Source organism: Canis aureus, chromosome 24 (assembly GCF_053574225.1).
Source record: "Canis aureus isolate CA01 chromosome 24, VMU_Caureus_v.1.0, whole genome shotgun sequence".
NCBI lineage: Eukaryota > Metazoa > Chordata > Mammalia > Carnivora > Canidae > Canis > Canis aureus.
Genome location: NC_135634.1, coordinates 29015243 through 29036982, shown reverse-complemented (window position 1 = coordinate 29036982; position 21740 = coordinate 29015243). Strand labels below are relative to the sequence as shown.

The 21740-nt window shown below is 37.2% G+C and overlaps 1 protein-coding gene across 9 annotated transcripts in view; it reads left to right on the top strand.

Annotated features, from left to right (window-relative positions):
- The window catches only part of MSRA (methionine sulfoxide reductase A), a 427028-nt gene that overhangs the window by 43533 nt on the left and 361755 nt on the right, over window positions 1–21740 (top strand). The gene's annotated exons all lie outside the window — the stretch shown is intronic.

The following is a 21740-nucleotide window of genomic DNA, read 5'->3' as shown; positions in this document are numbered from 1 at the left end:
TTACTGAGCGCCTTAAGTGATCAATTGTTTAAAATGGTTTTTATGGTATCATAATGACACACATCAGCAATTCTGAGAATGGCATTTAATATCCAAATACGAGTTAAAAATATGTGAGATCTAATACAGGTGTTTGCACAGTTGAGCTTAAGTATTTCCTTCAACTTTTTTACTAATCAACATTTTGATCTTCAATAAAATGAAATCACTTAATGCTCACATGGGTTGCCAAGATGACAACCTTTGTTTTATAAGCTTCTTTATACACCACCTCGCTGATACTCCTAAAATGGACGCCAAGACATAAAAGACATGCTGATAGGCACTGGGAAGGAGATGCTTGCATGGCTACAGTCTTCCTGTTGAACTGCTCACAGGATCCTTCACGCCCATGCTAGCAACCAACAATATAGGATACAAAAGAAAGTTCAGCAAATAAGTTTAAATTAGAGCTACGTTTTCATTCCGACCGTTTTATTACCGATTTATATTTACTTTCATTTACTTTTTAAACATTTAACATAGCCTCTCGTCATTTAGTTTTGCTAAATGTGTGACTTCTTTAGTTTATTTGAGACCATTTTCCCTTAAAGTTAAAAGAATCATTTGCTAGCTTATTTCAGAACTTCTTCTCAGCGAACTCAGTAAGAATAAACTGATCTTATATCTGGACTATTTTATCTCCAGTTGTTTTCTGACAGGATAATAAGAAATAAGTGAATTAGAAAACAAAGATGTCAGAACATACCTTAAGAAATATTAAATTTTTCGATACTGGTAAAGCTACATTTTATGGTGTTTATTAGACTTAAGATTTGATAATAAATATTAGCTGTTACCCCCAGTAAAGTTTCTTACCAATATATTCTCTCTGGCCTACTTGTTACATATCTTAAAAATGAAAAAAGTCCCATATTAAAATGTTCCTTGCTAACTGGGTATAAAACAGGCACTCCTTTGTACAACCTTTTTAAAAAAGTATGTTTAAAAATTGTTGATAACATTTTCAAACATACACATTTAGGCTTACCACAAGACATTTTTCTTTACTTTTGACCTTTTATTATACAAACACATTGATGTTTAGGTTGTGAATTATTTCCATATCAGTATTAATATTTCAAATCTTATTTTAAAGTGTGTAAATACCAATAGTATGATTGTAAATGAACTCTGTCTCAGCATATATTCATTGTAGTTTGAATTATAGATTTTGAAGTAGACTTATTGAGACAGAAATGGATTAATATTTAACTGCTACTTGATACCTATTATTCAGTCTCATTTAGATGTGTATACCTGAACATGCAAGCACATAATTTTATAAACTAATGGAAACCTCTTAGGGGGCCTTAGCCAAGCATTTTATAATTATTCAGTCATTTATTCATTCATTGAACAAGTGTTTATTGAATACCCACTTAAGCATGGTAATATTTTATTGATGAAGTTATTTTGGGTAAAAGGGAAGGAAACCACATGGATGGAAGAGAGCATAGATTTAAAATAGAATTACAAAAGCCTAGATAGAAAAGAGCACTGTAATGAGGTTTATTTCAATAGATTAAAGTATGTTAACTTTTTTTGCACAATGTACATATTATAAAGTGTTGTTATTAAACCTCAGGAGATTAGCTGTCGTCCATACAGCTGTGGGAACTTTGTTGGACTATTCTTTGGGTTTCTGCATCTTGTTGGCCAAAACCTTCAGTTCAAGTCTTCTGATGGACGTGTACAATAGGCAATTCAAATGTCGCGAGAAAGAAATTAAATAGGGAAGATCGAACCACGGCGCACATGCTAGATTTTACAGTTATCAAAGTGTCATTGAACTTTTGAAGATGTGGCTGCAACACAAAACAGCAGCCTGTTTATGAGGGATTTTTTTTTCTTTGTTTTCTTTTCTGAGAATGAGAAGAGGAGGCCAATCTCACATCTGTAGGCAAGGGTGGCCCTTAGGAAGCAAGTTTCCTAAGGGGCTGTGTATTTTAAGTGCACCAATCTGTTCATCTTCCATGCTGTCTAGTGTTTGATTCCTTAGTTTTGTTTACTAACATAAAGGCTCAGGGGTGATACATCTTTTGACTCTAGACATGAGTGAGCTTTTAACTTACTTAGCAGGCTGTCTTTATTCCATGTAGTTGTTCTTTCATATGAAAAGAAGGTATAGGTTCATATTCTTAAGAGGAGGTGAAAGTCACATGAACCAGGGAGGTGAGCTGAGAGGTTGAGGTTGCTATGGTGGCCAAGGCCTGTGTCAGGGCTAGAGGCAGGTGAAATGAGATGAGAAATATTTCAGCTGCAGGTATGAACTGCGTTCAACAAATATTCAACAAATTCCCAGAGGGCCTGCTCTGTGCCAGGCCCCATGCTGGTTGTAGGGGAGACAAAGTTATAATTTCTGCCCATAAGGAATTCATAGTTGTGGGGAAGGGAAGGAAAAGAATAATCAATAAATGTGTATCTCTTTACAGTTTTCACCTGCATCTCATTAATCCTAGTGACAGTGCCTAGCACTAGTACATAATCGCCATCCAGTAAAGATTCATTGAAGGAATGTATCAAATTGTGAAGCAGATTATTATCTGCTTGAGGCTTATTTGATTAATAAAACTTTTCCCCTCATGGTTGAGGAACAAAAAGCAGTATGCTTGCTTTTGAGTCTGTGTTGTTGGTTATAGGTTTAGAGGGAGTGGTGTGTAGGGGTGCATTCTTTGTGACCAAGTTAGAATCCCCCAAGCTAACCATTAGAAACAATATAAAATAAGGGCTCGACTAGTACACAATGGCCCTGAATGCCCATTCCCTCCCTGCCAGCCCTCTGCTGTCTTACATTCTTCCTCTTCTTGTTTCCCTAAAAGATCCCAGAGCTGTAGGCAGTGGTGGTGTGGCTTAGGCATGGAGCCCACCAACCGACTGTCTAACAGGTTGGAAATCTTCCTTATGTACTTGAGGATTGTGGTGACGGAAAATTGTGGAGAGCTGAGGGCACTGCTCACTAGCTGGCCTCAGTCCTGTCAGTAACTTTACAAAAAGAGTGAGAGTGGATGTAGGATCTTGAGGCTAGACTGGAGTATCAGAATTAGTTAGCACTGAGAGTGTGATAAGTCATCATGAAGGGTTGTTGAGGTCAGTTCATGTTGAACAGCATCTTTCTAGGTCTCTCTACAGAGGTGCTTTGAGGCCCAGGAGAGGGAAGGGCAGAGTCAAGACCATTGTGTATAATTATGAGGGGGTCGAAATTCAGGTCCAACTTTCCTCAAGTCCTGAGCCTTGATATGCTAGAGGAAGGTACTAAGTCACCCCAGGTACAAGTGGTGGCCCTAGAGAGAGTGAGCATGGGGGTGAATCCAGGCTTAGAATTAGAATAACAGGAACTGAAGTGAAGAGGGTCAGAGGAAGTGGGGCAAAGGAGGCAGCATTCCAGTATTTGCCTGTGGGATTCTAGTCAGATAGGAGATGTGATCAGTAGGGTTCCAGAGAACATGGTGAAATAGGGAGAGATAGGTATGTAGAAATTCTGGTAAAGTGAAAGAAAAGATTCAGAGAATACTAAAGTTAGGAATTTATTCTGAAACCCAGCAGGTCAAAAATAATAGCACCAGTTGCAAGGCTTGACTTAATTTGGTTATTGGTTGTGCCAAGATTATTTTATTTCTCTAGAAGCAATGGTAGAAAAAGAAAGAAGTTACGTGCTTGTGTTCTACAATATTCTAAGAATTAAAATTTTCTCTTCTGTTTTATAGTTAAGAATCTCTTGCTCCAGTATAATTACAATGCCTCTAATGTGTGGATCTTGAGGTTTTGTGGAAAATATTTTGGTATTAAAGTTTAGGTTTTGAAGAATTAGTCCCCCTTGTATTGATGCCATCCTCTTCTCATCCAGATCAATGTCATTCCCATCCCCTTTTCTTTTGGCTGCTATTAAGTTACTTTCCCTTACTTGAAAAGTTGAATTGTTCTCTGAGACTCAGGAGTGCTTTATCCTAGTTCTTCACCATCATGGGTTAGAGAAAATGGGTTTCAGAGTCTTACCAACCTCGTTTGAATTTTGACTCCATTTTTGCTTGTTGAACTTTGGTTGAGTTGTGCAAACCCAGTTTCTTCATGCATAGAACAGATCATGCTATCTTTCTCAAGGTTGTTGTGAAGAGACATAAGGAAATATATTCAAAGCTTTAGTGTACTCCCTGATACATAGCAAGTACTCAGTAAATGGTGGATTCTGTTCTTTTTTAGTTAAAATTTAAAAAAAAATTTAGTAAAAATACATAAACTTTAGCATCTTAATGATTTTTAAGTGCACAGTTCAATGGCAGTAAGCACATTCATGTTTTTGTGTGGTCATCACCACCCTCCATGCACAGAACTCTTCTCGTAAGACTGAAACTCTACCCATTAAATGACAGCTTCCCATCCTCCGTTTCCTCTCATCCCTGGCAGCCATCATTCTACTTTCTGTTTCTGTAAATTTGATTGCTCTAGGCACCCGATGTAAGTAGAACCATATGGTATTTGTCCTTTTGTGACTGGGTTTTTACTTAGCATCACATCCTCAGGGTTTAGTAATGTCATAGTGTGTGTCAAAATTTCCTTCCTTTTTGAGGCTGAATGACATTCCATTGTGTGTATAGACCATTTTTTTAATCTGTTCTTCTATCAATGTATCAATGGACACTTGGGTTGTTTCCACCTTTTGGCTGTTGTGAATAATGATGCTTTGAGTATGGGTGTACAAATAATATGTATGTGTCTTTGCTTTCAGTGCTTTGGGATATATACCCCAAAGTGAGATTGCTGGATCAATAGGCAGTATTAGCACGTGTAGCAGGTTACATTTTTGAAAAACTCGTAAGCTGAAATGATGTAAGTTGAGTTTGACTTTTCAGTATAGATAATGGTGTAATAAATTGGAGGTTAGAGACTTGACTATGAGCTCATGATATCTACCTTTTTTTTTTTTTCCATAGAAATAACCCAAATACCACATTCATCATCTCTGAATTATTTTATAGTATAGAGTTTTGCATGGTGTGTTAATCAGGGCACTACTCTAATCATTCACATGAAGTACTATTTATACAATATCATGGAATATAATTGTCATATTTCATTTTTAACACAAAGTGGTTTCTTAGCCTTCTTACCATTTCTGTTTAGAGAACTTCCTTTCCCCATTCTTTTAGGGTCAGTCCGCTGGTAACAAGTCTTTTAGTTTTCCTTCAGCTGAAAATGTCTTGATTTCCCTTTTCTCTGAAGGATATTTTTGTTGGATATAGAATTCTAGGCTGACAGTCCCCTTTTTTCAGTACTTTAAAAACACTATGCTACTTTCTTCTGCCACAGTGGTTTCTGGTGAGAAACCTTCTGTTATTACAATTGTTTTTCCCTTCTAAGTAAGATGATGTTTGTCTTTCACTACTTTCAAAAATTTTTTCTTTGTCTTTAGTTTTCAAAGAGTTCAACCGTGATGTGGCTTGGCGTGGATTTCTTCGGATTTATCTTGGGTTCACTCAGCTTCTTAAATATGTAGGCTTTTGCATTTTGCCAGATGTTTTTAAAGTTTATTTTTTTTAAAGTAATCTCTGTACCCAACGTTGGGCTTGAACTCATCCCTCTCAGATCAAGAGTGGCGTGCTCTTATGACTGAGCCAGCCAGGCATCCCTGTCTTTTGCCAGGTTTGTAAATTTTTCAGCCATAATTTCTTTGAATAATTTTTTAAGGCTTGCCCTCTTTCTCCTTTCCTTCCAGGACTTGGGATGATATGAATGATGGATCTTTTGTTATAGTCCTACAGGTGCTTGACACTGATTTTTTTTTTTAATTATATTTTTCCTTTGTTGTTCAGACTGGGTAATTCCTGTTGTTCTTGTCTTCAGGGTCACTGAGTCTTTTCTCTGTCATCTTTATTCTGCTATTGAGCCCACCTAGTGAATTTTAGTTTCACTTAATGTGTTTTGTCTGTTTCTTTGCTGAGACTTTCTCTTTTTTTTATTTCTTAACTATTCATAATTGCTTATTGAAACATTTTTATGATGGCTGCTCTAAAAATCCTTCTCAGGTAATTCCACCATCTGTGTCATCTTGGTATTGGCATCAGTTGATTATCTTTTCTTGTTCAAGTTGAGATTTTCCTTGTTCTTGGTAGAATAAGTAATTTTGATTATATCCTGGACGTTTTGGGTATTATGTTATGAGACTCATTACTGCAAGGTGCAGGTGGAAGTCCACATTCCTCAGTGGCTTTTATTTACAGCCTGCGGTGGCAGGGGTGCCTTGTTACCGCCTTGTGAAATTCAGGTTCCCCATAGGTGGTCCTGTTACTAGGATGGTTAGTTTTGTACTTGGTAGAATAGCCTGAATAGTCTCTGAGCTGTTACCATTAAATTTAGCTTCCATTGTTGGTGCTATTTGTGTTTGATAAGTTATTTCATAATATTTAAATTCTCACTAGCTGTCTCTAATCACCCACTTCCCTAAGATTACTATGTATTTACCATTAGCACATTGAATAAAAGATTTGAAGTGAAGAAACAAGATTATAGTTTGTATTTATTAACTTTGAAAATTTATTTTTTAAAGGAGAGAAAAACTTACCTGTGCAAGGTTTCCATTTTTTTCCCATTAAGAATATGCTGGCTTTTATCAGACTTTTATTACTTATTTTTAGAGGAGGTCAGTATATTAGAAATAGAAGAAATGGATTTGATGGGAGGCTTGAAAAATTATAAAGTATTTCATTTCATTTGCTAACTCATTTGATAACATAGACCTTAAAGATAATGCCTTTGACTTTAGAATAATAGATTTTCTAGATTCCCAGCGGTCATCTGTGGTGATGACAGTACTTACTAACTGGGTTATCTTGGGAAGAACTCTGAAACCCTAAAAGTTGACTTTTCCTCTCAGAAAAATGGGCGTCATAATACCTAAATCAAAGATTAAGATTATTAAATGAGATAATACACCTCAAGGCAATTTAACTGATAGATATTACACAAATATGAGAGATAATTATCTAGTTTAGCTACTTTAGGCATATCTTTACTTTAGGTAAAGATAATGCACCTAATTCTGTATGATTTCCAGTGCTCTTTGCCAATGGATTATAGGTTATATACATATATCTTTAAAATGCTTTAAAAAGTCTTAATTATGAAAACTTTCAAATACATAGCAAAGTACTGAATAAGAACAGAGTAAATACCCAGGTACTCATTATCCAGAACTAATGAATGCCATATTTAATTGTTCCAGTCTTCTTTTTTAAAGAAAATAAAACATTAGGAATATAACTAAAGCCCTATTCTTTCACCTCTGAAATTGATGTAGAACATTTCTACATACATTTTTGTAGTATTACTACATAAACTATACACAGTGTAACTTGTTTTCCATAATTTAAAATGCACATAAAATGTTTTATACTGTACTGTCTTTACAGATGAGATTAGGTATTTCTGAGATTGATCCATGTTTCTACTACAGGTGTAATGCTGCAGAGCATATTATTTTAGTTTACCCATTCTTTTGTTGTGGACACTTTATTTTTGCCTGTGCTAACCATGTTATGGACAACTTGCACATGTCTTTTATACATATTTGTGATCTCTAGGGGAATTACCTAAAAATGGAGCTGAGCTGCCAAACATGTTAACTTTACTCATAATTCCAAATTTTCTTTAAAAATTTTTTAAAAAAGATTTTATTTATTTGAGAGTGAGAGAGAGAGTGAGAATGAGCAGGCAGAGGGAGAGGGAGAAGCAGACTCCCTGCTAAGTAGGGAGCCCAACACAAGGCTTGATCCTAGGACCTCCTAGATCACGACCTAAGCCGAAGGCAGACACATAACCAACTGAGCCACCCAAGGGCCCCAGTACCAAATTACTCTTCAAAGCATTTTACCAGTTAACATTATGGCAGTATCGTATCTCTGCTCTGTCTCTGTCCTAAGTCTTTGCCAGTATTTGGTGGTATCAGATTTTGACATTTTGTCAGTGTGGTGTACAAGAAATATTTTAATATATGTACCCGATTACTGAGTTTGTGCCTTCTTTTATATTGACAATTTAGATTTCATTTTCTATACATTCTCTATTTATATCTTTTGCATCTTTTTCTTTCAATTGCTTTGTTTTTATTAATTAGTAGTATATTTATATGCCATTCCTTTATTATACAGATTGAAATATCTTCTCAATCTTTGATTAGTTTATTTTCCTTACAGCAGCTTTTGAAATCAACTATAATATACATTTGAAAAATTAGAATACTTTCATCTTTTATTTTCAAAAATGGTTTTGGTGATAGTACTTACAATCCATGCTTTTGGATGTGGCAGAGAGGGCTAATGAGACTAACTAATATTTCTTTGAATGTACCAGAATTTTATCCCCTAATTAATATCTAGAGGATAAAACTTCTTAATTTTCATGTAGACTTTTGGTTATTTGAAATCATTGCGTAGATTCCAAGCTTCTGAGCACCAATTATTGAATTAATGACTATTGTGAAGTTTTATTTTGTTATTTGTAGAACCTCCTACAGCACACCAGTAACACAGGCACATTCCCATTGCATCAGCAGCGTTAACAAATTGGAGTTCTTGGGCCCTTAGAGAGAATGTTCTGTTGATCTTATTACAGTGATTTCTATACAGTGAATAATCTCGGTGCAGTAAGCACTTTCTCCTTTCCCTAACCAATCCTCTTGCTAGCAAAATAACTTAATTGAGAAATTCAAACTGTTGGGGCAAATGGAATGGAGTTGTGGCTGAGGCTCTTTGGGTATCTTTTGTTGTGCAATCAAGTAGCACTTATTCACCAACTTTCCTTGCTGTCCCGCCCAGAAAAAATCCCACCTAATCTCCCAAATCACTTTGCAAAACAAAAGAACACACAGAAGATTGAGAAACCAGGAGGACTGGGGGCCCTGCTGGGTGTTGTACATTGAGCCCTCCCTCTCCTTTCCCTGCTAGTTACTATTTATATATAACTGCTTTGATAATTATATATAATTATATATCTGTTTTAAAATCTGAGTGTGAAAGTGTGCTCTCTTTACTTTACTACAGGTTTTTGGTAGTTCAAGCCATTTGGTGCCACTGCCTACAGGAAAAGATAGTTTGCCATAACCAGAGGTCGGTAGGGTTCTAGGTAGAAATGAACAGCTGGTGGAAGACTGGACTTGAAAATCCAAATCTTGAGGAAAAATTCCTGGATTTTGCAGATTTGCCTTTTTTAAGGGCGGTGGCCATGTGCTTTGCTCAATGCATGTTTGCTTCACTATACTTGCTTGCTATTTAGTGCCATGAATGAGTCTCTAGACAACACAGAAGGAAGCCAGCTAAATGCTCTGTCCCTGGCTGCACTTTGGTAATACTTCCTTCTTCCACTTACTGAGTTCTTCCCTGGAATCAGCATTTGGCACCAGTCTCCATCTCTGTACCACTCCTGCACTATTTAAAAGTTTTATGGAAAACTTCAGTAAAGAATGTGAGAAGAGTCACTATCCTTTTAATTATAAACTCTATTTTCCCTATGTTACCTATGTTAGCACAGCCCTCTGAGAAACACACACACATACACTCACACTTCTCCTCCCTCTACATTTAAGGTGAGAAAATTAAGGCCCAAAGAGGTGAAGTGCCTGGCTTAGTGACAACATTATGGCTAAAATCAAGTCTTCTGCCTCCAAATCCCTATTCACTCTACTGTTTGGCATTTGTTTACTCCTTGATGGGGTCACTTGAAGAGCAAGTTGCTACTATTAAAGGAGCCCCTTTCCATATGCCACTTTGGCCTGCTTAAATCCTCTGCCCTCCATTCATTCATTCATTCATTCATTCATTCATTCATTCATTCAAGTGGTTAACCCATCATTTATTTAATATCTGAGTATCTATTAGTGCTAAGTGATGAGGGTACAGTAGTAGACAAAACCTACACGTTGCCTTCATGGAGCTTATCTTACAATGCTGAAGAAAGACCGCAACTAAATTCAATCAAGTGTAATGACCGGTATGATAGGAGAAGAGGAGGATTCCATTTAAAAATCCTCCTTACTCTCTTCAACATAAAGGGAGAATTAAAATTCAAACATTTTAAGGAACAGGGACCTCTTGGAATGTGAGACTCTTTTGAGGTTTTTTAATATGACACTGAGTAGAGAGCCATAAAATAAACAAAGACTCCAGAATTTTAGAATGCTAGAGGTCATTTAGTTTGCTTCTTTGTAGCCAAACCAATGGGAATCTCCTTTTTTAGCTTCTGAGAAGCAGAACTAGAATTTCTGGGCAGCAGTGCCCCGTGCTAAACAGCACCTCACAAAGAGGTGCAAAATAAATTACTCCGTGGGTCTTTGACTCAGAACATTCTTCACACTTAATCTTCCACCTGGATTCCTTTTAAAGCTTTGGAATAACAGATCAGTGGAGATGAGCTTTGTTTGGCTATTTCTGGATGTAAGTGTTAAGGAAAAAAAAAAAGAAAAAAAGAAAACCACAAAAACCCAATGTGCAGTTTAAATAAAGAAAAATGAGTTTTACTTCCAAGAGAGCTTTTGCCATTTTATTAATGCTTATTCTCCTTCGGAGAGCTCATTATTGAACAGAGTGTGACAGTAGTTTACCATGGTGAATGTGTCTTGTCTGGGCCAGGGGATGAATTAGAGCCCCGATAAAGGCCAGAGGAGCAGGCGGAACTGTACCTAAATTACCCCAAGATAGTTGCCAAGCTATTCGACTTTTTTAAAGACCTCCAGAGAGCATCCTTAATCGCCTCTAGTTTCCCTTTTCAATGTTTAATACCTTTGCTGTCAGGAAATTCTTCCTCATATTTAACCCGATTTTCCCTTGCCACAGTTCGATCCCATTTCTCTTGTTGTCCTTGGTGGTGACAGAATAGCAGGTCATTATCTTGTTGGCAATATCCTTAATGTCCTTGAAGGGCATCAGGAAGTTTCTCCGAAGCGTATGTGATCTCCAGTGAAATGAAACCTATCCCTTATCTCTCTCTCTTCCCCGCCCCTCTTCTCATGGGTCCTATTCGGAAATATAATCTTTGACATTTTGCACATAAGTATCTGATCTAAATATTCACATCCTTTCTTGAGACCTTCATTGGTTCCATTTTTACTCAAAGTTCAAGATCGTTTTGTCCCTTCCCTTGTATTGGTTCATTCAACTTGACCACTCTTTGCAGCCCTCCCTCTAGGTGAAAGATGCCGTTGTAGAGGCTGAGCCAGGTGTGACAAGGAGTTCCTGTGTCTGACTTCCATGTACAAGGAGGGACCCTAATGCTTCTCACCACTCATGGTCTCGCCATAGACTGATAGTTCATGGGTTGGGTCTGCCAGTTTCTCTTTTCCATGAAAACATTTTATTCCAGTTTACATTTTGGTACAGTTAGGATTTGCATCGATCTTATCTTCAGAAAGATATGGTGTGTCAATGAAGTTGACAATATCATGTTATCAGTATTCTCCGCCCTCTTGATTTAACTTTATGAATGCCACAAGGGAAATTGGAACATAGAAACTTTGCTACAGAACTGATGGGTCAACATGTCTGTTTCCCAACTGATTTCTGTACCATCCTCACAAGAGGGTATGACTGATCTTTAATCTTCCCAGTATCTCTCGGAAATGGGTGACACACTTTAAGCGAACTTAATGACTGCTGTTTGGTTGTCAAATGAGTTATTGTGAAATTTACTTTATTTTGTTATTGTTGGTTTCTGCCTCCTTATTCCTTTCACCTAAACACAAAAGCAGCTCAAATCTTTTGCCTGGCTGCCAGTGTGGGCAGCCCTCCCACCTCGGCTGCCAAGCTTTTAGCAGATGAAATAAAAATCTATTTATAACTGGTCTCTGATGGATTTCCTCCCTACCTGTGGTAGTGCTCCATCAGCAGGTGTACTGAACAGATGGAGAAGGGTTTTAATTTTTTCAGTTCAATTAGATCAACTCTCCAGGTTCAGACCAGCACATTCCCTTTCTTACTTAGTTTCTTCCTCTTGGCATTAAAATTGTTGAGCATAGCAAAACACAAATTAAGACCAGAAGATACAATACATATAGTGCCTGCATTTAAGATAAATACTCTGGCAAAGGAACCACACTTAACATCAGACAGTATATCAGTTTTAATCTTTCTCTCCCTAGCACCTGATTTTAATGTTACTTAATATTTGGAGTACTAAAATGCTGAAGTATATGCATGTTTTCCTTTTCCTTCTGATGTGCTTTTAGCATTTGAATTTACATATTTTGAAAATGTATCATGCTGTTTTTCAAGAACAGTTTGTCTTTGATAGTAGTAGTTCAGTATATAGTAGTAGTTCAGTATATATTGCGAAGAAGGAGGAGCTGAAGTCATTAATTTCATGAAGTTCATTTGACATCTTTTCTCATCAATGATTGAATTATCCAGGATAGTGATGAAATGGTAGGATGTAGTCCCAAACCAGTCTGAATGTGACCTTACTTAGCTCTGGATTTTACCATCACTAGTCACTGAAAGATAGGTTATCATAATTTCTGACTTTACCATATTTATAGGTATGTTCTACTTTATCACATTTGCCCTTAGTAGGTTCTATCATCTCTTATTCTCAAGATCCTAGATTTCAGTTAATCCCTGGCTCTCAGATGTGAGGCCAAGGCTGACTGCCTTATTGAATGATTCCTGCATTCAGCAGACCTTTACTAAGCTCCTGTCCAGTTTGATGACACTGCTGTCACTGAGGCCCACAATTCAGGCCTCACTCTGTTTCCTTTAGCATCATCAACACTATTTAGTTAATATCTCTTTGAAGCTGAGTTTGAAAAAAAAAAGATTTGGCCTATTTCATTATATTTTTTAATTCAGATTTTAATAGAAGCAGCCCCCCCTCCCCCGCAATTTTATTTTGCTCAGTTCTTAATCATTCTTGGGTGATTTTTTTCCATAGATGTAGATTGTTCAGATTTGTGGTTTGCCCTCTGGCCTCTATTCCCATCTTCTTGCCCACTGAGATTTGTATCTGAGGTGTCTGGAGCTAAGTGAGATTCAAATAAGTCACTGCTGGCTAGAAATAGGGGGAACACTTTTGTTAGGAGAAACAACATAAATGAGAACCACCACTGCTCACCCATGTCATTGTCTGATGAGTGCATTTTAAGATTCTCTTTAGTCGTTTGCTGTACTTTTTAAAATGGGCTTCCGTATTTGGACAATAACTGGAAAATAATCTAGCAAAATCACCTTCTCTGATCCTTCTGTCTCCTTTGCAGAATCTGTGTCAAGTGACTGTCTTAGTTTTCACAGTAGAGATCTCTCTTTCTCCAAGGCTGGCTGATCCATGCTATCTTTGGTAGGTTATTCTATAGAGTTGTGATGCTGTAATCTTTCTTCCTATTACTTTCATCTGCTGATCCTCCTTGTACCTTTTGGGGTCACAGAGAACAAAATCTAATTCTAATATGTGCCAGCCTTTCACATATTTGAAAAATATCCCTTCTGTATTCAACCATTTATATATGACATGATTTAGTTGCCTGGCATTCCTCTAACCTGCTCCAATTTAGCTACTTCTATATTACAGAGTGGCATGCAGAATGGGGAGCAACATTTTATTGAGGTGCAGCCTGACAAGTGCCACGAAAAGCCAGATCATCACTGTCCTAGTTAGAGGTCAAACAAGTGTGAAAATTTCTTACTTGTTTGATTTGACTAAATAGATCATTTTATTCCCCCAGTAGAATAACAGAGTTTCTGTTGTATCCAGAGACAGGCGGAATGTTTCTGGGATGTGATGGATTCACTTTGATCATCTGGACCTAGCTTCTGTCATGCCTTGGTACCCAGTACATGGCTGTGTGATCATGGTATGTGAATGTATGGCGAATGATGTCAAATGGGTGCTGAATGACAAATTTGGGGCCATCTGGAATGCTTATGTGGCCTGTGAACATAAATCATTCTACCTCTCCCTGGCTCCTTCCCTCATTGCGATGCTACACCAGTGTGTAGTTTTCTTTCACAGGGCCACTTAATCTAGTCTCCTTTTAAAAATACTTTATAAAAGTGAAAACAATGGGATGCTAGGTTCTCAAATTATATAAAATATATTCCTAGGTTAATTCGATTTATGATTTATCCATCTCTTCCCCCGTAGCAAGTAGAATCGTCATAGGGAGGGGCCATCAGACAGGTTTCTTGGTAATTTTTAAATTTTTTGCATAGCATTAGTGTATCATGTTTTATTTCCAAGCGGAAGGTATATGACTAGGGATGGGAGTATCTTAATGTGGGAATCTTTAATGTCTCCAGAAGAACCTGGCACAAGGTAGGTGTTCAGTAAATGTTTGTTGAATGAATGAATGAGGCAGCAACTTTTATTCTATGTTGTGACCATCATTGTTTCAAAAGCTATTATGCCGCGAGACTGGCAGAGTTTCCCTGAGCTTCCTAATAGATCCTCATCTAACTACCACATTTGGGTGGCTCTAGAAGAAAGGTCTCTCAAATCTCTATTTAATTATTTTTAAAAAAATTTTAAGTAGCCTCTGTGCCCAACGAGGGGCTCAAACTTAGGACCTCGAGATTAATAGTTGCATGCTCTACTGACTGAGCCAGTCAGGCACCCCCCAGATCTCTATTAAATATGGCAAATCCCCAAGCTATCTTTGATTAATAATATCTCTCAAATAGTTGCCTCATATAGATTCAGCCTTACCTAATTTACTTTAGTGTACATTTAACAGATATGTTCTGAGTATTTTCCATATGCTAGGTGCTATGCTAAAAACTGGGGTACAGTGGAGAGCAAAAAATTCAGATCTCTGTCCTTAATACAGTAGACAGATATATGTTACATATAGGTGTGTGTGTGTGTGTGTGTGTGTGTGTATAGTATATCACCACAGATTATAAAGCACAAGTGCAAGGAGCTGTGAGAACATACTTCTGAATTACTACTATGTCCCAGGCATTTTGCTAAGTACTAGGATTAGATAGAGCAAGGATGTTAAAAAGGAAAAGAAATTTAAATAGGTATAGTCTGTCATCAGAAAACTGAAAATCTTTCTGCAGGGAAATAAAAACAATTACTGCCCAATATGAGAAGTTCCATGAGAAATATTATGAGCAAAGTTTACCCAATCACAGAGGTTGGATTGACCAATTCTGTGCCACAGTGAACTTGATATTCGAGTTGGATCTTAAATGATGAGTAGAAGTGTATCAAGTGAAGACATCGAGGCAAAATGACATGAATATCTGAGGTCTAGCGAATAGTTCCAGGTGGCTAGAGCATAGAATGAGGGGTGGAGTTCTAGAAGGTAAAGTGGGAAGGAGATGGTACAGTTTGCTGAAGATCTTACTGTGGAAAGTTAAGATCCTTGCTATAGAGACAAACCTTAGGTGCAGAGGATATCACAAGGAAAATGCTATGACATTTGAATTAGCAATTTGACAATTTGAATATATTAGGTTAAATGGATGATTTTTTGAGAAAATAGAAATGACCAAAATTGCCTTTAAAATAGGTAGAAGAACATAAGTAGATCAAGACTACATGGAGAAAGCTGTTAAGAAATTAGGATCTCAAATGCCATTGGGATTATGTAATTTTAAAAGCAAAGTATTTGGCTAGAATGCCTAGGTGATATAACATCTTCTAGAATACAGGGGAAGAAGTAACATGTGCTTATTCATGTTATTAGCCTGGGATAATCTGTTAAGGACAGGCAGGATGAAAGCCCAAATCTAAGATGTTAGCAGTTTTTTTTTTTAAAAGATTTTATTTATTTATTCATGAGAGACACAAAAAGAAAGGCAGAGACACAGGCAGAGGGAGGAGAAGCAGACTCCATGCAAGGAGCCTGGTGCGGAACTTGATCCCAGGAATCCGGGATCACACCAAAGGTACGTCTGCCAAAGGCTGACGCTCAACTGCTGAGCCCCCCAGGCGTCCAGATGTTAGCAGTTTTTTTTTAAATTTTTTAAAATTTATTTATGATAATCAGAGAGAGAGAGAGAGAGAGAGAGAGAGAAAGAGGCTTTAAAAGAGCACTTCTTTTCGTTTCTCAATGGAGCCAGCACTGTGCTCTGTGAACTATGTCCCTCAAATACATCCCTCAGTGACTGCATATTCTGTGATTAAGGGGGGGGGGGGGGAACTGAGGCTTTCGTGAGGCTTACTTCATCTGGGCATACAGCCTCTTTTTTCTAATGTTGGTTTTTTGTGGTCATCCTTTTTTCTTGGTCAAATTTGCCAGAAATTTATCTATTTGTCATTCTTTTCAAAGACTCAGTTCTTAGGTTCATTTAGTAACCCTAATAGATTTCCGACACCTAAGTCCTAGGTTTTATTGGCATTCTGAGACTACCTCCTTATTTTAAAAGAATAATTTGCTACAATCAGGTAGAGTTTACTAGAAGCACAAGAATAGTTCATTTTTTTTAAGGAAAGCTAGTATTGTAATGAATCATATTAATTTCTTAGAGGGAAATCTCTGTATGGTCATCCTGAAAGGCATACAAACCGTTTGATTTAATACAACATCCACTTTTTCTTAAAAATAAAGAAATAAAAAGCTCTTTGCAAAGGAGATATAGAAAGTGACTTTCCCCACAAAATAGAGTATCAATGAAAAAAACCATTAGCAATGTGATATAACTTGTTGGTGAAAAAAAAAAAAGCATTCTTATTAAAGTCATGACCAGATGAAATACCTGGTATCTTCATAATTATTCAACCTTGTTTTAGAAGTTTTAGCTAATGCCATAAACAATATAAAGAAATAAATACAAACACTGGAAAAGAAGCAAAAACATTATTTTCAGTTATAACTACCTGGAAAATTCATGAAAAGATACTTATAGAGTGTCTATCATATGCTAACTCCCTATCTTGCAAAACTTACAGTGTGTTGGGGAAGACATTCAATTAAATGCAATTGGAATTGCATTAAATAAATTAATTAAATGCAATTACTTAGTAAATTATTAAATAAATAACATTACATTAAATTATTAAATAATTGCTTAATTAAATCCCAATTAAATGTAATTCTAATATAGTGTTGTAAATTCCATGACGGAGAAAGCACAGAGTGCTATGGGAACTATCATATAATTGAGGCTATCCTAACTTTGGAGGATTATGTATTTATTCTATTCTTTAAACTTGCCAGGTTCATTACTGCCTTACAGTGGTGCCATTCCCTCTGCCTGGGAGCTCTTGGCCTTGACTTTTTATGGCTGGCTCCTTTGAATCGCTCAGGTCTCAGCTCAGGTGTCTCCTTTTCAGAGTGATCATTCCTGACCACCCCAACTAAAGCAGCCCCACACCCCCACCTGAAGTGCTTTCACATCTCTCTGTTTTATTTACAACAAGGTCACTCTCTGTAGTGGTCTCATCTATTTTTGTCTCTCTCTACTCCCATCACCTAAAACAGGAACAGCACAAAAACATAGGAACCTTGTTGCTCTTGCTTGATGTTGTATCCTCAGAGTGGAGAACTGTGTCTTCACCTAGTTGGTACTCACTAAATATTTGTTGAGTGAACGTGCTGGAAGACAGGAGGTGGAGATGGAGATGGAGATGACAGTTGGCCAAGAAGGCAGGACCTGGGCTGGGTTAGACTTGAGAGGTGATATGGACCAAATGTTTGTGTGCCCCTGAAATTCGTGTGTAGAAGCTGAATCCCCCATGTGATAGTATTAGAGGAAGAGGCCTGTAGCAGGTAATTAGGTCACGAGGGTAGAACCTTTATGGATGGAATTAGTACCTTTATAAGAAGAGACACCAGAGAGCTTGCTTCCTCTTTCTCTGCTCTCCACTGTGTGAGGATACAATAAAAAGATAGCTATCAGAAAGCTAAGATAGTTTCAGTTAAGAGAGAATCTGAAGTAGATTTTGCTCCAAGTATGGAGCTTAATGCAGGGCTGGATCCCATGACCCTGAGATCATGACCTGAGCTGAAATCCAGAGTCAAAGACTTAACTGACTGCACCACCCAGGCACCCCTTCTTTTTTTTAACGGCTGGATAATATTCCTTTGTGAGAAAGATATATCATATTTTCTTTTTTTTAATTAAGATTTTATTTATTTATTCATGAGAGAGAGACAGAGACATAGGCAGAGGAAGAAGCAGGCTCCATGCAGGGAGCCTGACATGGGACTCGATCCTGGGTCTCCAGGATCACGCCCAGGGCTGAAGGCAGCTCTAAACCGCTGAGCCACCTGGGCTACCCATAGAATATTTTCTTTTTCCATTCATCCATAGATGGACACTTAGGTTGTTCCCATGTACTTGGTTATTGTAAATAGTATGGCAATAAACATGGTGGTGCAGATATCTCTTTGAGAGCGATTTCCTTTCCTTCAGATATATACCCAGAAGTGGAATTGCTCGATCGTATGGTAGTGCTATTTGTATTTTTTTTCAAAGAGCCTTCATATTGTTTTCCACAGTGGCTGCAACAATTTACATTCCCACCAACAGTGCACAAGGGTTCCCTTTTCTCCACACTGAGCAGGGAGCCTGTTGTAGGGTTCAATCCCAGGACCGTGGGATCATGATCTGAGCTGAAGGTAGATGTTTAACTGACTGAGCCACCCAGGTGCCTGTATTGCTTATCTTTTTGATGATAGCCTTTCTAACAGGTGCAAGGTGATATCTCACTGTAGTTTTTATTTTATTTATGTAATGGTTGGTGATGTTGAGCACCTTTTTATAGATCTGTTGGCCATTTGTATATCTTCTTTGGAAAGATGTCATTGCCTATTTTTTAAATCAAGTTATTTATTTATTTGTTTGTTTATGCTGTTGTATGGGTTCTTTATATAGTTAGGATACTCACCTCTTATATGTGATTTGCAAATATTTTCTCCCTTTCCACAGGTAGGCTTTTCATTTATTTTTTTTAAAGATTTTATTTATTTACTCATGAGAGACATACAGAGAGAGAGGCAGAGACACAGGCAGAGGGAGAAGCAAGCTCCACACAGGGAGCCTGATGCAGGACTCAATCTTGGGACTCCAGGATCACGCCCTGGGCTGAAGGCAGGTGCTAAACTATGCTGAGCCACCCAGGGATCCCTGGCTTTTCACTTTGTTGATGGTTTCCTATGCTGTTCAGAAGTTTTTTCGTTTGATATAGTACCATTTATTTATTTTTGCTTCTGTTGATTGTGTTTTTGTTGTCATATCCAGAAAATTATTGCCAAGGCCAATGTCAGAGAGCTTTTTCCTGATGTTTTCTTCTAGGGTTTTTATGGTTTCAGGTCTTACATTTAGTCTTTAGTCCATTTCAAGTTAATTTTTGTGAGTAGTATAAGATAGGGATCCAGTTTCATTCTTCTGAGTATATTATTTAGTGTCCTATATTTTTGAGTTTTCTGGCTTTCCTCCTGTTACTGATTTTTAGTTTCATACACCATTATGGTCAGAAAAGATAGTAGATATAATTTTTGTCTTTTTGAGAATGTTAAGACTTGTTTTGGGGCCTAACATATGTTCTATCCTAGAAAATGTTCAATATATGCTTGAGAAGATTGTGTATTCTGCTATTGTTGGGTGGAATGTTCTGTATATGTCTGTTAAATACACTTGGTGTAGTGTTCAAATCTTACTTTTCCTTATTGATTCTCTGCCCATTGTCAAGAATGGCGTATGAAAACCCCCAACTATTATGGTATTGCTATTTATTTCTCCTTTTAATTCTGTTAGTATTTGCTTTATATAATTAGGTGCTCTGATGTTGTGTGCATAAATGTTTACAATTGTTTTATCTTCTTGATGAATTGACCTCTTTATCATTATATAATGACCTTCCTTGTCTCTTTTGACCATTTTTAGCTTAAAGTCTCTTTTGCCTATATAAGTATAGCTATCACTGTTTTCTTTTGGTTATCATTTGTTTGAAATATCCCACACTTCATCCCAGTGATCTCAGTCCATATATCCTTAAAGTAAGTCTCTTGTAGGAAGCATATCATTGGGTATGTTTTTTTTTAACCTATTCAGCCATTATTTGTCTTTTCTTTTTTAAGATTTTATTTATTTATTCATGAGACAGAGAGAGAGAGAGAGAGAGAGAGAGAGAGAGAGAGGCAGAGACACAGGCAGAGGGGAAAAGCAGGCTTCATGCAGGGAGTCCAGTGTGGGACTCGGCCCCGGGGTCCCTAGATCAAGCCCTGGACTGAAGGCAGTGCTGAACTGCTGAACCGCTGAGCCACCCAGGATGCCCCATTATTTGACTTTTGATTGGAGAATTTGTCCATTTGTATTTAAAGTAACTATTTATAGGTGAAGAATTACTATTGCTATTTCACTGTTTTCTGTTTTGTAAATCCTTTGTTCCTTATTTCCTCTCTTGCTGTGTTCCTTTCTGTTTTGATGACTTTTTGTGGCTGTATGCTTTGACTCCTTTGTCATTCTTTTGCATAGCTACAACAGGTTTTTCCTTTGTGAATATCATGAGGCTTATGGAAATATAACATCCTGTTTTATTTTTTTTATTTTTTTTAAGATTTTATCTTTTTATTCATGATAGTCACAGAGAGAGAGAGAGAGAGAGAGAGGCAGAGACACAGGCAGAGGGAGAAGCAGGCTCCATGCACTGGGAGCCCGACATGGGATTCGATCCCAGGTCTCCAGGATCGCGCCCCGGGCCAAAGGCAGGCGCCAAACCGCTGCGCCACCCAGGGATCCCAACATCCTGTTTTAATCTGATAACAAGTTAACTTCAATGGTACAGAAACATTATACTTTCATTACTCCCCCTCCCCACATTTTAGGTTATTGATGTTGCAATTTACATCTCTTTTATATTGTGTATCCAATAAAAAGTTATTGTAGTTGTGGTTATTTTTAATATATTTGATTTTTAACTTTTAAACTAGAGCTGTAAGTGAATTATGTACCAGCATTACAATATTAGGGAATCTGACTTTGACTATGTATTTACCTTTACCAGTAAATTGTACACATTTTTATGTTTTTACAATGTTAATTAGCATATTATTTCCATATGCAGAATGCTGTATAGCATTTCCTGAAAGGCAGGTCTGGTAGTGATGAACTACCTTAGCTTTTGTTGGTGGGAAAGCATCCCTCCTTCATTTCTAAAGGACAGCTTTGCTGGGTATAGTATTTTTGGTTGGTAGTTTTTTTTTTCTTTCAATTTTTTGAATATATCATTCCATTCTCTTCTGGCCTGCAAAGTTTTTATTAAGGAATCTGCTTACAGTCTTCTTGGGGCTCCTTTGAATATGATGAGTGACTTTTGTCTTGCTGCTTTTAACATTTTCTCTGAGTTTTTGACTTTTGATAATTTAATTATAATGTGTCTAGTTGTAGCCCCTTTTGGTTCAATAAATTTGGGGCTCATGATTCCAGATGTTTATTTCTCTCCCTGACTTTGGGAAGTTTTCAGCCATTATTGCTTTAAATAGTCTTTTTTCCCCTTTTTCTTCCCTTTTGCCTTCTGGATTCCCATAATGTGTATATTGTTTCTTTTGGTGGTATCTCTAAGTCCTATAGGCTTTCTTCACTCTTTTTCATTCATTTTTCTTCTTGTTCCTCTGAATGGGTAATTTCAAATGACTGATCTTCCAGTTCATTAATTATTCTACCTGGCTGATCTGATGTTGAAGCTCTCTATTGAATTCTTTAGTTCAGTCACTATATTCTTCAGCTCTAGGATTTCTGTTTTTTAAATTTTTTTTTTATAGTTCCTACTTCTTT